This window comes from Eumetopias jubatus, unplaced genomic scaffold, assembly GCF_037043125.1.
Source record: "Eumetopias jubatus isolate StellerSeaLion01/CBP00866 unplaced genomic scaffold, mEumJub1_p1.0 scaffold_9, whole genome shotgun sequence".
Taxonomy (NCBI): Eukaryota; Metazoa; Chordata; class Mammalia; order Carnivora; family Otariidae; genus Eumetopias; species Eumetopias jubatus.
In genome coordinates, this window is record NW_028274815.1 from 34,773,867 (window position 1) to 34,788,914 (window position 15,048).

The 15,048-nt window shown below is 50.0% G+C and overlaps 1 long non-coding RNA gene across 1 annotated transcript in view; it reads right to left on the bottom strand.

Annotated features, from left to right (window-relative positions):
* Nucleotides 1-5,276: 5,276 nt before the first annotated feature.
* Nucleotides 5,277-15,048, bottom strand: part of LOC114219684 (uncharacterized) — a 33,932-nt gene continuing 24,160 nt past the window's right edge. Inside the window, exons 2-3 of the long non-coding RNA XR_003611436.2 lie at nt 12,719-12,855; nt 5,277-8,806 (exon numbers count right to left, since the gene is read on the bottom strand). This is a non-coding gene — a long non-coding RNA (uncharacterized LOC114219684). The remainder of the gene's footprint in view (nt 8,807-12,718; nt 12,856-15,048) is intronic.

Genomic DNA, 15,048 nt, shown 5'->3' on the forward strand with positions numbered 1-15,048 from the left:
CCAAAGCCACAGTTTCTTGGGCTGACTTGTCCTCAGTTAATGTCTTTGGTGTTTCTTTGGGGAAGTAGGGGCAGGAGAGGTCATGGGGGATGACCTTTGGAGGAGTGAAATCTCCGTGGCAAACACTGAAGTTGGCAAAATGTGTTTGCAGGCCCTGCTCCCACGGCGCCCACCTCCCTCCATGGCCCTCCACATCCATGTCCGGACAAAAGACAGGAGGGACTTCCTCCCCTAGGGACGTTCACACTTTCACACACACCAGTTCTTTATATACAGAGCTTTTACCCAAAGGACTGGTGTCCTAATGGTGGGATGTCAGCCACAGTCAGGTTGCAGGGCTCTGAGCAACCTGTAGTCAGGTCAGCTTTGTCCCATTTGGGGTTGGACCTGGTCATCATCACCACTGCCCACCACAAGCTAATGGGCAATTTGTTTTCCTGAGCTTTTCTCTGAGCATAAAATATATGGAAAGTGGGGAGAAAGGAAGGTCTATAGAAAGACCAGCCCCCTCTACCTGGGCTTTAGGAGGGAGGGTCTAGCAAGGGAAGACCCAAGTGTGTGGAAACCCAGAGGGGAAAGTGAGGACCTAAGGGTTGACAATCAATCACACTGAGGCCAGAGGGAACCCAACATATCTGATACACATCTTCTAACTTGAAATCCTGCATCTTCTCTCCTGTACACTCATTCTGCTTCTAGAATATTTTCAAAGCACACAAACCTTTAAGGGCTTTAAAAAGTATAACCAAACTTTAACTCAGAACCCGATTTCTCCTCAACAGACATGGTTGTTGTAAAGTTCTCATGTCCAAGATGTCCCTGTGGTTCTAAGGGATTGAGGAGGCAATCTTAGTTCTGGAATCCTAATCATGGATGCTGCTCAGACGCTCAAGGTTGCACCTCCCTATCACCATGCCTGGCCCACACGTGCCACATCTCGCCTTTGGCTTCCTGGACTTGGTGATTGTGGGAAGCTCAGAGCTACCACAGCAGCTCAGATCATGGCTCAACCGAGTCAGATCCCAGCCGTGCTCATGCCCTTCAGGTCCCACCCTTCCACGGAGGACCTCTGCTTTCTTCAGCTCTCCAGATCCCTTTCCTCAGCTGAATTCACACGCTACAACACGTGTAGCCTGCCCCATGCCATCCAGTGTTAGATTTCCCCTGCCCTCTGTTACTCTCCAGCGGCCGACCAGCACGTGGGATTTGAGGACAGTAGGACTCATGTCATTACACTGAGACCAAGGAGGTGTCGTGGGCCTGGGGCAGGGAAGTCTGCAGGGTCTGTGTAGCTCAGAGGGAAATCAAGACCCTGATTACAGTCAGCAGACAGGCCCATAGGGCCCAGGAAGTGTGTGGCTCAGCGAGGAGAGAGAAGGCTGAAGATGAACCCAGAACTGCCTTCTAGGCTCTAGAAGTTTCTAGAAGTGGCCCGAGGAGAGGGGCAGGCGCTGGCCTCAGCAAAGTACAGTTATCATCCCAATTTTATGGACCTGAAAACTGAAGCCTAGATGACAGCTGCTAAGGGATTCAGTAAGCATTCAAATCCCACCCTAACTTCAAGCCTGTCCCAGAGGGGAGAATCGCAGCAATCTAAGGGAGACGTAGGGAGCCCTTGCTTACTTGGAGTGGGTGACTAAAATGGAGGTCCAGGGGCACCTGGGTGGCTCAGTTAAGTGTCTGCCTTTCGCTCAGGTCATGATCCTAGTGTCCTAAGATTGAGCCCCGCCTTGCTCTCCCTGCTCAGCAGGGAGCCTGCTTCTCTCTCTCCCTCTGCACCCATGCCCCCCGCCCCGCTCATGCTTTCTCACTCTCAAATAAATAAATAAAATCTAGGGGCGCCTGGGCAGCTCAGATAGTTAATGTCTGCCTTTGGCTTAGGTCATGATCCCAGGGTCCTGGGATCGAGCCCCACGTCTGGCTTCTGGCTCCTGGCTCGGTGGGGAACCTGCTTCTCCCTCTCCCTCTGCCTCTCCCCCTGCTCATGCTCTCTCTCTCTCTCTCTGTATCTCTGTGTCTCGAATGAATAAATAAAACCTTTAATAAATAAATAAATAAAATCTAAATAAAAAATAAATAAAATGGAGGTCCAGAGCACATTAAACTTTTTTAGAAAGACTCAGGTACAGGCGGCTGAGGCAATAGTAGATTGCTTCTTCCTCAGCAAGCGAGCCTTGCCTCGGAACCTAGATACCTGGGAGGAAAAATGGCCAGTCTCAGCGCTGCAGAATAAAGGGTATTCGCAGCTAGGAATGGAGAGGTGACAGAGTGCCCTGAAAGGAAAGGGACAGTGAGTAAAAAGCCTGAGGCAAAATCACCCCTCCCCCCCAAATGGCCGTTCACCGTGTAGCCACCTGTCTCCCTGGAAAACGTTCAGTTCCTGGGTACATCTTGTCCCCTTCCTGCGGAAGCCAGAACCACCCCCGCTTTCCCCAAAGTCTATGTTCTTTCCACTCCGCTGCACAGTGGAGTGGAATGATACCCGGGGCCTTGTGCATGGGAGAAATACATTCACCTAACTGAAGCCTCGGGTGATAGTCCCAGAGGAGGGAAGCCAGAGGTGGGTCCTTTCCAGGGCTGGGGAAGCAGGAAGCAACATGAGAGGGGTCACGTTGCCACTGGTCCCCCAAGAGACTCTGGAGGAATTTTGGCCCGTCCTGCGTTTTGCTCTCTGTGTCATCTGGGCTGTGACAACTCCCTGAGCCTCCGTCTCCTCGTCTGCAAATTCCAGATAAATCATATCTGCTTCACAGGAGCGTTACAGGGACCGAATGAAATTATGTAAGTAAGGGTCTTAGCCAGTGTCCGCAAACAGTACGTGTTTAGGAAAGACTGGTTGATGTGTCGTTGCTATGAGTGAGCTGAGCCCTCGGGGTTCACCTGGGACCTGGCCTGGAAGACTACCCAGGTGGGCTGGGGAGAACAGAGGCACAGCCAGACTGTCCCCACACCCCACCTCCAGCGCCCCCAACGGGGAGCACTGCCATCGCGGGGAGGAGGTGGAGCGGGGCTCTCTGGGTCAGTGCCCTGCGAGTTGAGTGTGTGGCCGACAGGAGGAAGAGGATTAACACGAAAGCAGAAAATGGGATTAGGAGGCCTCAGGATAATGTGCCCACCCGTCCGCCATCCATGACAACGGCTTCTTGCTTTCACTCTGGCTTCTGGAGCCCAAAGCATGTAAAGCTCGGTTGCCCCCTGCTCCCAGGGGCAGAGCCGGCAAAAGACTTGGTAGACTCGGAGCATGAGACTACTCAGTCGGCTAGGAAGAGGGCCAGGCTGCCTTTATGTGCCCTTACTTTCTCATTTAATCCCCATGGCGGCTCTGAAACAGGGGATGGCCCAGAAGGTGAAGAGCCAGGATGTTAGCCTCCGAAAGCCTGTGTTCCTTCCCCTTTCCCCACTGTCTCACATGGGAGCACAGCGTCCCCCGGAACCCAGGTCAGTGATGTCTCAGATCCACACGCCCCTTGGGAAGAATTCCCAGACCCACACCTGCCTTTGATAGAAAACCCAAAAGTCAATTTAAGGAGACCAGGTCTGCCTCTCTGGCTCATCCCGTAAGGGTGAGGATGTCCCCCAAAGAGCTTGACCTTTTCTCAGGACGCCTTTGGGGTCTATCATGCAGGACTTTTATTTCCCCCGGTAACCTTTTTTTTTTTTTTAAGATTTTATTTATTTATTCGAGAGACAAGCAGGGGGAGTGGGAGAGGGAGAAGCAGGCTTCCCGCCGAGCAGGGAGCCCGATGTGGGGCTCGATCCCAGAACCCTGGGATCGTGACCTGAGCCGAAGGCAGACGCTTAGCGACTGAGCCACCCAGGTGCCCCCTGAACTGAGGATCCCAGGGTTCTGGGATTGAGCCCCAGAACACCTGGGATCCTCATTATAGGGACCCAAAACTCTTGGGCTGGCGCTAAGAGCTTCAAATCTGCCATCCTCAACAGTGTAGTCTATACTGCTCTTCTTGAAACTGACATATATACCAATACACATCTATATGTATTCCCTGTGCAATGTATAATAATAACCAATAGAGTGCAATTTGAATTATCTTTCACCTAATGCTTTCCTCAACCTACCCTTGCCTATGCTGAACATCAGACCATTCACGAGTCTCCTGCGTCTCCCACAGCTTACAGCTTTTGGTTGAGATTTCTCCACAGAGAAGAGCCCCCCCGCCCCCCAATCATGAGCAAGTCAGGCAATTTCAGTGTCCAACTCCCCCCTCTCTCGAGGGCTCAGGCCACAAAATATTTCTTAAGCAGTAATCACTGCAATGAATACTGAATTACCAGACATGCCCCTGCCTTTCAGGACCTCACAATGTCACTAAAGATGTCAAAAAAACATCACTAGAGCTGTCACAAACTCCGAAGTGAGAGGAGCTGTCATGATAGGGCAAGGAAGCTGATTTGCTTGGCAAAGCAGAGTGCCTGATGGTCCCATCTCAAATCGTTAAGGGCCAGTTAACCCAGTTAACCAGGACCCTCAGGAGCATCAGTTCCCCCACCAGAAGCCCTACCAATAACACTTCTCCATCCAGAGAGAGGCTTATTTATCCTTACTCTGTCTTTCTTATCTCTAAGCCAGTTCTCTATGGTCCCCAGACATTCCCCCCATTTCCATGGCGACTCAACAGGCTTTGGCGGGGAGCCTGTCAGAAGCTTCGTGAAAGTGTAAATAGAGTGTGTCTGCTGTTTCCCCCTTATCCATACACTTATTTGGCCCTTCAAAGAGCTCTAGTAGATTAGGGAGGCACGATTTCTCCTCACCAAAGACAGGCTGCCTTTCCACAGGATGTGGGGCTTGCTCAAGTACTCCATAATCCTGCCCTGAGAGGTGCTGCTGACTGGCTCGACATGGAAACAAAACTTGTGGGCCATTTCCCAGAAGCCCTCAGGCACCCTGAGGTTCTTGGGCATGGAGGCCAGTCTTTAGAAAAGGCTCTCCTTTCGTCCCACCCTTCCATGATGTTGATCTTCTTACTTATTTGAGGAAAGACGTGTAGGCAAAATGAAAATAAAATACAGGGTGCTTGCTTTCCACGACTCGGAGATTTAAGACACTGTTAGCCAGCTGAACTCATACAGAAGACAGTGGTAAGGTTATCTGTATCACGTTTCATTTTATAACACATCACCTTGTTTACACCCCTCTTCAGGTTGTTTATAGGATATAGAATACCTTTAAACGCTCTGATCCTGTTTAGCCATTTTTCTTCCTCCCATCAATAAAAAATTTTAAACGCAGCCATTGTTCTAAGAAATGACTCTTGTACTTAGGGCACAAAGATGCTTTAATGGGGAAAGACAGTTTGTCTTGTATCTTGGCCTCCCATATCTTTTTGAACCAGGCTTTGATGCTCTGCGGAGTTTTCTGACTCCATCGTCGAGTTATGCAGCATTTTGCAGTTATTAAGAGCAAATGAGTTTCTTCTTTAAACACAGGCCTCTGCTTAGCACATTTAGTACTATTTGACTTGGGTCTCAAGATAGTGCTATTCCCGGAATGGACTTCACATGCTGCAATTTTTTTTAATTACCCACAATCCTATCACAGATGCTGAAATGAGGTTTTTTTTCCTACAGCCTCTCCAACGATTTGCTGAGATAAAGAGACTTATACAGGGTACTTGTGGGTTAGGAATTTCCAGGTTAACTCTTTAATATGCAAGTTGTTATATATATAACCCATTCATGCTACTTCTGAAACTATCTTCTGAGCAAATACTTCAAAATACAAAAAGATCCAAATGCATGCGGATGTTCCTTGAAACATTTAGAATAACAAAAAATGCGGATTAGAAAGCAATGGGATAAAATATGTAAATTACAGTGTTCAATGAAAAAAGCAGGATACACACCCACGTATGTAACTATGTAAAAATGCGTGTGAAAAAAGACTGGAAGGAATACACACGAGGAAAAATTTTGCAAGGATGACAACCCAAGTAGCTTTTTTTTAAATTTCCGGAACTTTTCTTGCATGTTGTGATGTTGCTTAATTAAAAAACAAATGATTTTAATTAGATAATTGTTTCAATGAAATAAAGGACTAGCTCAATCTTTTCACCTAAAGTAGAAGCAAAATCTCTCTCTCCCACTTTGTTATATAACCTTCATTTAAATTGGACTTTTGGAAAGTCAGCCCCACTAACTCCCTGATCCATAAAACGTGCTTGATGGCTTAACACTGGAGTTGAAATCACAAATGACTGTAGAAGGCAGCAGGGAGGGAAGGGAGTTGTGCTGCCTGATGCCATCTGGAGAGCTTAGGCCTGAGCGCACAGGTATTTCAAGGGAATATGAGGGTTTTGGTGGGGATTTTTTTGGTTTGGTTCGTGTGTGTGTGTGTGTGTGTGTGTGTGTGCGCGCGCGCGTGCATGATTCTCTTGATTGGCACATTTTGGCCTCTAATTCAAATTCAAAAATAAAGGCATTTGTGGGCCAACGAGTACATGTCTACCTACTGGAATCAGCCAGCTGACAGCCAGTTTGTGACCTCCAGCATAAAACCCATTTCTGAAGTTACAGCCAACTGCCTGATCTCTGGGCATTCAGGCACCCCGACCTTCCCCATGTTCTTCTCCAGTGAGCCCTACGCCACTTCTGGCTGTTTTTATGAGGGTGATGAAGGATGGTAGTCCCCAGAATTACGAAGCCTTGTGAATCGGTCCCTTGTTGGAAGCCTTTCTCTTTCCAGACCGTGAAAGCTTGTGACATTTGTAATATTAATTTGTTTTTCTCTCTGGCGCTTACACTTAGTGTGCCGGGAGGAGAGGATTCGATGCTGTTCAGATATGGCCAGTCTCATCCCTGAGCCCCTCAGAGCTATCAGATGCTGCCAGCCAGGCCCAGGCCCAGTCTGTCGATCAGACTTGAGGAGTCAGTGTGTATATTCCTGTGTGACAGCACTGGTTTGCCACACCGTTTTCCCAGTCTTCCCAGGTCCTTGGCTTTTTGACCCCGGACGCGCAGCAAGGGGCAGCTAACACCTCAGGCCTGACCATCATTCCCAGTCCCTGCTATACCATGGACCATCTGGCCCCACAAGGTTACTGTGATGTCCATGGGAGCTGCCCCGGGAGCCATGGCAAACGGCACCAGCAGGACCTTCTAGGAGCTTGTGCATTGATCAACTAATTAACCACCCATCATGAAACAAATGAATTGAGGCTCCGCAAGTAGCCAGCTTTGGATTTTACATAGTGAACCACCCCTTCCTTCCCTATCCAGGACCTATTGTGGTTACGAATGCCTCCTATTCGTTCTTGGTTTATTTTGAGCATGGCAGATGCTGCCAGCTGTTTACTTTTAACACGAGGAGAATTACACTGTTCTTGTGGTTGAGGAAAAAGAAGGGGGAGCTCAGGGCTGTGGGCAAAGCTGGCAAGCCCCTCCACGGCCCAGGCCACTGGGGCCTCCTTCCCTCTCTCCTCCAGATGTGGACCAACCCCCACACCCATTTTTGCCAAGTCAGCAGATCCAGACTATTCCAAGCACGGAGGACCCCGCAGGTTCCAGAGCCCAGGCAGCCGCACACATGGCCCACCATGTGGGGCGCACCTGTGTAACTTGGATAGTGCCTGGGCTCCACCGGCCCTCACGGCACCCTCAGAGTGGGATTCCCCACCGTGGAGTCCCCTTCCAAACAGCTCCCTCTTTGGCAAAACCAAAAGGCAGAATTTCCTTTTGAATGATTTGGACTATCTGAAAATCACACTTTGGGCAGTCAGGACCATGGTAGGACCCCAAAACTAACCATGGGACCCCACAAAACCTGATCCATTTTGCAGCTACAACCCTGTTGCTGGATCCCATCACTGTAGCTTCCAGTAGGACATAGGGGATCTTGTGTTCCTAAGGGGAGCTGAAGCTGGTGGCAGAAGCCAAGGCAAATACAGGTTCTTCCCACTGGGGGCCAAAGTCTTCCAAAGACATGGCAGGCAGTTATTTACAATCCGCACCCTTTGAAGGAAAGTTCCTGATTCTGTGTCACCTTCTGCCACCTTCATCTGGACAAAGAGGGATGCTCTATTCATTTGTCCATCCTGTCCTAAGCATAGGCCTGTCCAGTCTACCCTCCGCCCTTCTGCTTTCTTGGGCCTTAATCACCTAAAGGCTAAAAACATCTTCTCTTATTTTTTTCTTCCTGGTGCCCAGAAAGCAGGACCAAAAAGCAGAAGTGCCTAACCCTAGCTTCATAAATTATGCCCTGGGAGACCTTCACATGGATTCATTCATATCATGCAGCATTGGTTTCTTCATCCGTCAAAAGGGGACATAATAATACTTATTTTACAGGAGAGTGGCGAGGTATATACATCAAGTTGGTAAATCACTGAGCCTGTTACTTCATAAGTCCTCAGTAAACATGAGCTGTCATCATCATTATTGTCTTGTACTGTTGGGTTCCACAGCCGACCCTCTCCAAGAGGTCCTGAGGCAGGATGCCCATCTCTCTGAAGGTCAAGGTGTCCGGGCCCATCCAGGCTACTCCAGCAGTGTATCCAGCCAGATGTGGCTCAGTACACGCAGCAGATGAGGCAGGCTGGGAGGGCCAGGCCAGGCCGGGACCACCCATCGGGCTGGGGAAGGTGCTGGCAGGACAGCCTCAGCTGCAGCTGCCGGGCAGCCGTCCAGAGTGACAAGCAGAATGCAGTGTGCAAGGGTGTGGAAACAGACAGCAGGTGGCAGCTCAGCAACTGTCGGCAGCGGGGGCAGGGAGCGGCAGATCTTCCAGCATTTGGGAACAGGGTGTCCCTACCAGCAGATGGGCCCCAGCAATGGGCAATTCCAGAGGGGTATTCTGAAATCGAAGCAGACACACAGCATCATGAAGGTCCCTCAGCAGATCCCAGCACCCACCAGACGCTGGATCTAGTGGGGAAGAAGCCACAGAGAATAAAGCAGGGCCCCAGACAGATTATCAAGACAAGGCTGCAGGTCCAGAAAAAAAAAAAAAAAAAAAAGGCGGGGGGGGGAGAGGGGGCATTTCCAGAGGTTGGCCTCCAGCCTTCAGAAGGGGCGAAGGCCTTCGTGGAGCAGGTCCCACCGTGGTCCAGCCTGACCCGTGACCCTTGGGCCCAGGCCAGGCTACTCAGCAGAGCAGTCAGGGCAGGCCTGAGACTGTGCTCGCCCCACGATGAGGATGCAGGCGGGAGAAGCTGAAGGTCATCGTGGGGTAAGTTCTCTCTCTCTCTCTTTCTCTGTCCAGCTACAGCGCCAGTTTTCCCGATTCTTGCCCTTTTGCCTGTTGTGTCTCTCCCCCAGATCCTACTTGCTAATAAGGAAGAACCAAAATAGATAGGGTCAAGCTTTTTTAAATGAAAAACCCAGCCCATCAGGGACCAACAGCTCCCCAGACTGTCATTTGGTCAGTGACTTGACCACAGGCTTCTATCATGTACCCAGTGGAGGGAGCTGCAGTGGTAAAGATGGCTGGAGGGAGCTGGACCCCAACTAAGGAAGGAAGGTGAAGGTCCCCACAGCCCTTGCCTTGGGTTTGGCTCCCATGTGTCTCTTTCTTAGGCCCAGCTAACAACGCTTCATAAACTCTGTTCTGGACCCATGTCTTCCCAATGACCCTGAAGACTTTGTCTTGGAGACCAAGTGACCTTGGGATCCATGCTCGAGGTTCATCTATGCTGGACCCACATCCCTGCAGATATGGAAACCTAATCCATATTCATCCATGTAGGCCAGTCAGCCTCACACTGTGCATCTATGTTAGCCCCTAAGCTACATTTTTATACTATTTATCAACCTACACACATACTCTTAGTCACTAGCTTCCAAAGCATAAAAGCACAAGCAGTGAAAGTGGAAACCACATCAGAGGACCTCATAAGGGCAGAAAGCAGTGACCAGGGCACACCTCACCCCCACCCCAGTCTCTATGCACTTCAGCCGTACTATCCCCTTTCCCTGTCATGGCTGGGCCTCTTCCTCCTGAGCAAGGTGGTCCAAGGAGCCCTAGTGACCTGGACTTGGTGGCAACAGGCCAACTGCCTTCTCAGTTTGCTCTCAGGTTTAGAATATGGTTACTGGTGTGCATAACATTTGGATCCACCTGGAGCTAAGTTTTGTAGACTCCATCTGGAGCCAGGGTCACAGGACCCTTCCTCACCTCCAGGGATTCCTGGATCCATAAAACGCAGACGACCAGCATTAGCAGTTAGAGAAAACATAATAGGTACCTAGTGATAAAGAGCTAAGAAGCATGCAGGAATGATAAGATAATCCAGACAGGAGCAAGGGCAAGAAGCCACTTCCGCTCTAGGGCCAGAGGGAGAAAGGAAAGTGAGAAAGTCCGTCCAGTGGGAACTGCAACCACAGAGAGAAGGGTCATCTGATATGAGCTGGAGCCACGAAAGGACCTAGATTCTGCCAAAGACACCAAAGGAAGCAGAGAGAAAGAAATGCCCCACCTTTCCCCCTCCTCCCTCCTTCTCATCTTCTGCCAGGGTACCCCCCCCCCCCCCCCCCCCCGCTGAGTGGACTTCCCTGGAAGCCAAAAGGCAAAGAGACTGAGAAATACAGATCCTGCAGAGCAGCCTGCCAAGGTAAAGGAACCATTCTGAGGGCAAATAGGCAATTGACCAGCATCAGCTAAGAACAATGACCGGCCAGGCCTTGGATAGACCAGTTGCAAGTGTCTCTGTTTTAGGGAAATATTAGAACTACCTTCCCAAGGAGCAGCACCCTCCTTAGACCTCCCAGTCTCACAAAGATAGAAATGGATCATCAGCCCCGGATGCCCTGTTACTGTGTACACACAGAAGGTTATCTTGTACACTCATCACACCAGGAAGATACCCCTGAAGGAAACTGGGCAGTGTTTGTAAAGAGATGGTGCCCACCCTCAGGGGCTGTCTGGCTTTGTGTCCTAATTAGGCAATGGGGGAGGGACCCTTTGAGCCATTTCCTACCCTGGAAGAAAAAAGGGGGGGGCATGCCCTGTGCCTTGCTGAATGGTGAGGCATCTGGCTGAGGACTAGGAGGGAGGCATTGTCCAGGGCAACAGAGAACTCACCATGCTCCCTGGAGGAGACCAGAGAGCCCCTCTTCCCTTCCCTCTATCTCCTCCCCTAAACCCTGACCACATTTGGCCCAGCTCCCTTCAGGCATCTTCCAGGGACTCACTCAAGATCTCAGCTTGAGCTGGGCATTAGGTTCATGTGCCCCAGCGTCTCCCTTTCTCCCTTTCTCCCTTTCTCCCTTACCCCCACCCTAGGAGCCGGTCCCCAGATGGAAAGCCCCTCCCTGCAAGGCCTTCAGGGCAAGGGTCCCAGGAATAAGGGTAAGGGAGGAGTCAGGGTGGGGAAAGTGAAGAGGACATTTCTAAAATTCCTGGAAGAGAAGGAAGGCTTTACCCAACATGGGTTGAGAGTCTGAATATGAGGCCAAGACAACAAGCAAAATAGGAGGATCCTCCCCCACCCCATCTTGGTCCTCCTTTGGCAATCACAGCCTAACTTCTGCTCAGACATTGTCATTTACTAGTGTTTCCCATAAGTGTTGTATCCTCACCTCGTCTGCAAGTTCTCCACAGTCAGGAGCCCCATCTGCAGAGCCCAGAGCCCAGCACACGCCCACCCCTCACCATGCTGCACAAATACTTCACAATGGGTCCTGTGCTGGACAAGTTACCTAACTTGCAAGGCCTGTTGCAAAATGCAAAGAGGAGCTCCTTGTTAACAATTATTAAAGGTTACAAGATGATGACAACAGAGCATTGAACGAAGCACAGGACTCTTCTAAGTGGTCCTATGTGGTGTGAGTGGCAGCTTGCCTCCAAAGATTCCATCATCAATCCTTACCTCCCTGTGCCTGCATGCCACTCCCACATTAAGAGGTGGAGTCTAATTCCCTTCCCTTGAACCTGGACTTGAACAATAGAACACAACGGAAATGACATTCTTAGACCTTCCAGACCAAGTCATATGAAGACTTACAAATTCTGCCGGGGGCCTCTTAAACACTTGCTTTTAGGACACTCCCTCCCTCTTCAAAACCCAGCCAACATGCTGTGAAAACCCAAGTCACACGGAGAAGCCACGTGTAAGTCAATGGCCCCTGCCTGAGTCCCAAGTGGACAACCAGTGTCAAGTGCCAGTCACGTGAGTGAACCACCTCGCCTGGCCCCGCTGAACCTTCATAAAACTGCAGTCCCAGAGACATCTGACTGAAACCAGACGAGAAACCCCAAGTGAGAGCCACCCAACCGAGCCCAGTCAATTCACAAAAACATGAACAATAATCATAAATTGTTGCTTTTAAAAGCTAAGTTTTGTGGTGGTTTGTCGTGCAACAATAAATAACTGGGACACACTCCAAGGAATGGCATTCATTTGGAATACGACGTGAACGGCCTAGGTTGGGTGCCCCAACAGCCCTCCCCAGCATACAGTAGGAGCTCAAGAAAGGCTAACCGCCATTCCTGGCCACGGGTGTGTTGGCACCAGACATGGGAACCCCCTGGCTGAGGATGTGCCCTCCCACCAGCAGATGTCCTTTGTCGTGACATAGTTGCCATCTGGTTTCAATCTGACCTCTCCCTGGCTGAGGAGGGCTTGGATGCTGCTGTCTCCAGAGATTCATGACCACTTCCTCCCACCCCATTCCTACCCATCCTATCTCAGGAAATGAAAAGCGATTCCCCCCCCCCCCCCCAGGGCCTGTTTAGCCATAGCAACAGAACAGGATTTCCAAAACCAACCTCACAGCCAGTTCCAGTATCTGTCTTCACTGGAGTAATGATACAGATGCTGCACCTGCCCTCAGATTCCATTTTCCGCTCTTGGAGTTTGTTCGTTTGTTTCTCCAGGTTCTTCAAACATCTGATTACATTTCATGCTTCAGATGAAAAGTTGTGAAGACGGAAGATTATCAGACTTCGTCATTTTCGGCAGCCGCCCTCTCTGCTCAGCCGCTTCTCGCAACCCTTATCCTCTGTCTCCTCACCCTCCGCCTCCCGTGAGTTCCTCTCGTGCCCTGTGAGCTCCTCTCCCAGTTGTGGGTCAGACTGTCCTCTCCCCTGAAACCCTTCGCGGGCAGCAGCCCAAGGATGATACCAAGTCAGCATGTGGCCCGAAGCTGACAGAAGCGGCCGTCTGGCTAGGGCTGGGATGCCCCTGTGTCAACTGGACAAAACGGGGTCTGGGACCCCAGGCTAACAGGCCACTCCCTCCCTATGAGGCTCCTGATCCCATGGCCCCACTTCTTATGACACCAACTCCCCCAAAATTCATCCTTTCCTGAAGTGGGCGGACAGCGTAGGCAAAACTAAGGGGCCAGAGACCCAAGGCACTGAGACCGGGATGTGGACCCATGGTGGGGTTCCTAAGCCTGAGTCTCCTACCAACGGCTCAGGAAAAACGAAAGCTTCCAGTGAAACCCAGGCCATGCTTAGTCCGCACAGCCTGACGTGTATTTTCATTTTGCGAAGATAAATCGCCACTTTGGAGATCTCAGTTGCAAGATCGGTCCCCAAGTGATTTTCACTTACTACATTACTTGCAGGTAGTCTCCTGGGCTACCAGGTGGCTGGTGGCCTCAGGACCAACCACGAAAACGAAGCAGGAAACATTCTGGAGCTAATGACTGATGCTTTTCCTCTCGGGAGCTCCCTGCTGCCCCCACGCCCCACCCCCTACCCCAGCTCATCGGCAAGCAGCTTCTGCCTCAAGGGAAGGGTGTGATAGGGAGAAATGGAAAAACACAAGCTTTGATGTCTGGGCAAGATTAAAATATTTAGGAGAAACATCTTGAATGAGAGCAGGGCTTCTCTCCAGCCTTCCTCTACACTCCCCAAAAATAAACAGTGAAGATTCCTCTGAGACAGTGAGGGGAGGAGAAGCTGGGAAGGTGATGAGGACTGAGAACAACAGAGAAGCGGGTGGGCTCCTGGAGGCTGCTTGAGACTCTCTCCCCCCCCCAACCCCCGCCTCTCCCAATCGTTCTCTCTCTCTCTCAAATAAATAAATAAAATCTTTAGGGGGAAAAAACTTGGACTCAGACCGGGCCCCCCTGCCAAGCCTTCCCTCAGAGCATGGCTCCACCTCATAGAGCAGCTACTCTTTCTTTGGCGTTAACATCTGCAAGCTTTCCTTCTATCAGCCCAGTATTACACAGCACCGTGGTCCTTGGCTAACAACAGGTCTGTATCTGCTATTGGACGGGAGCAGCTTGGGATGCTTTTTGCATGCCTTGTAATTGGCACATAATAGGCATTAAATTAATGTTTTTGTAGTTAAATTGAATTGTCCACCCAATTCTCTTTTTAAAATTAAAAACAGAAATCCTCATTAAAGCACCTACAGAGCAAAGGAGATTGTCCTAAAGAGCAAGCAAAGAAGAAAAACACAATTGGATAAACCACCATCAGGTCTCGCCTGTCCCCATTCACAGCTTAATTTTTCCCACAGCAGCTGCTCTGAGTCTTCTCAGTTTGGTCCCTCTGTTCTCCTCCACTCTCCTTGAGCCCCAGTCTTACCCCCAAGCCCCTCATTCTGAGCTCGGCCTAGGACCTTGTCTCTTATCTTATTGAGAAAAAGAAGGATGTCTGATAGGAACTCCCTCAAATCAGGACAGGCTCTCCAAAATGATCGGCAAAAGGTATAGGGGCAGACGGAAACTCACACACCACCTGGGTGAGACTGATAAAATCTTATTGGAGTACCATTTGGTGATGTGAATCAAAATTTCACAGAAACTTTGACCTAGATGGTCAACTTCTACAACTTTATTCTAAAGAAAGTATTGAACAAGTGCACCAGAAAGTCCACAAAGTTGTTCTGTATAGTGTTGTTTCTAAAACGCACCCTCCTAGGGACGCCTGGGTGGTTGGTTCAGGGTCCGACTCTTGATTTTGGCTCAGATCATGATCTCAGGGTTTTGAGACTGAGCCTGCTTAAGATTCTCTCTTTCCCTCTGCCCCCTCCCTCTCTAAATATAATAATAATAATAAAGAAAATTTTAAAATGAAAAATAAAACGCACCCTCCTAGCCTTGTTTTTGTACCATTTTGCTTTCTGGGCTTCAGCTACT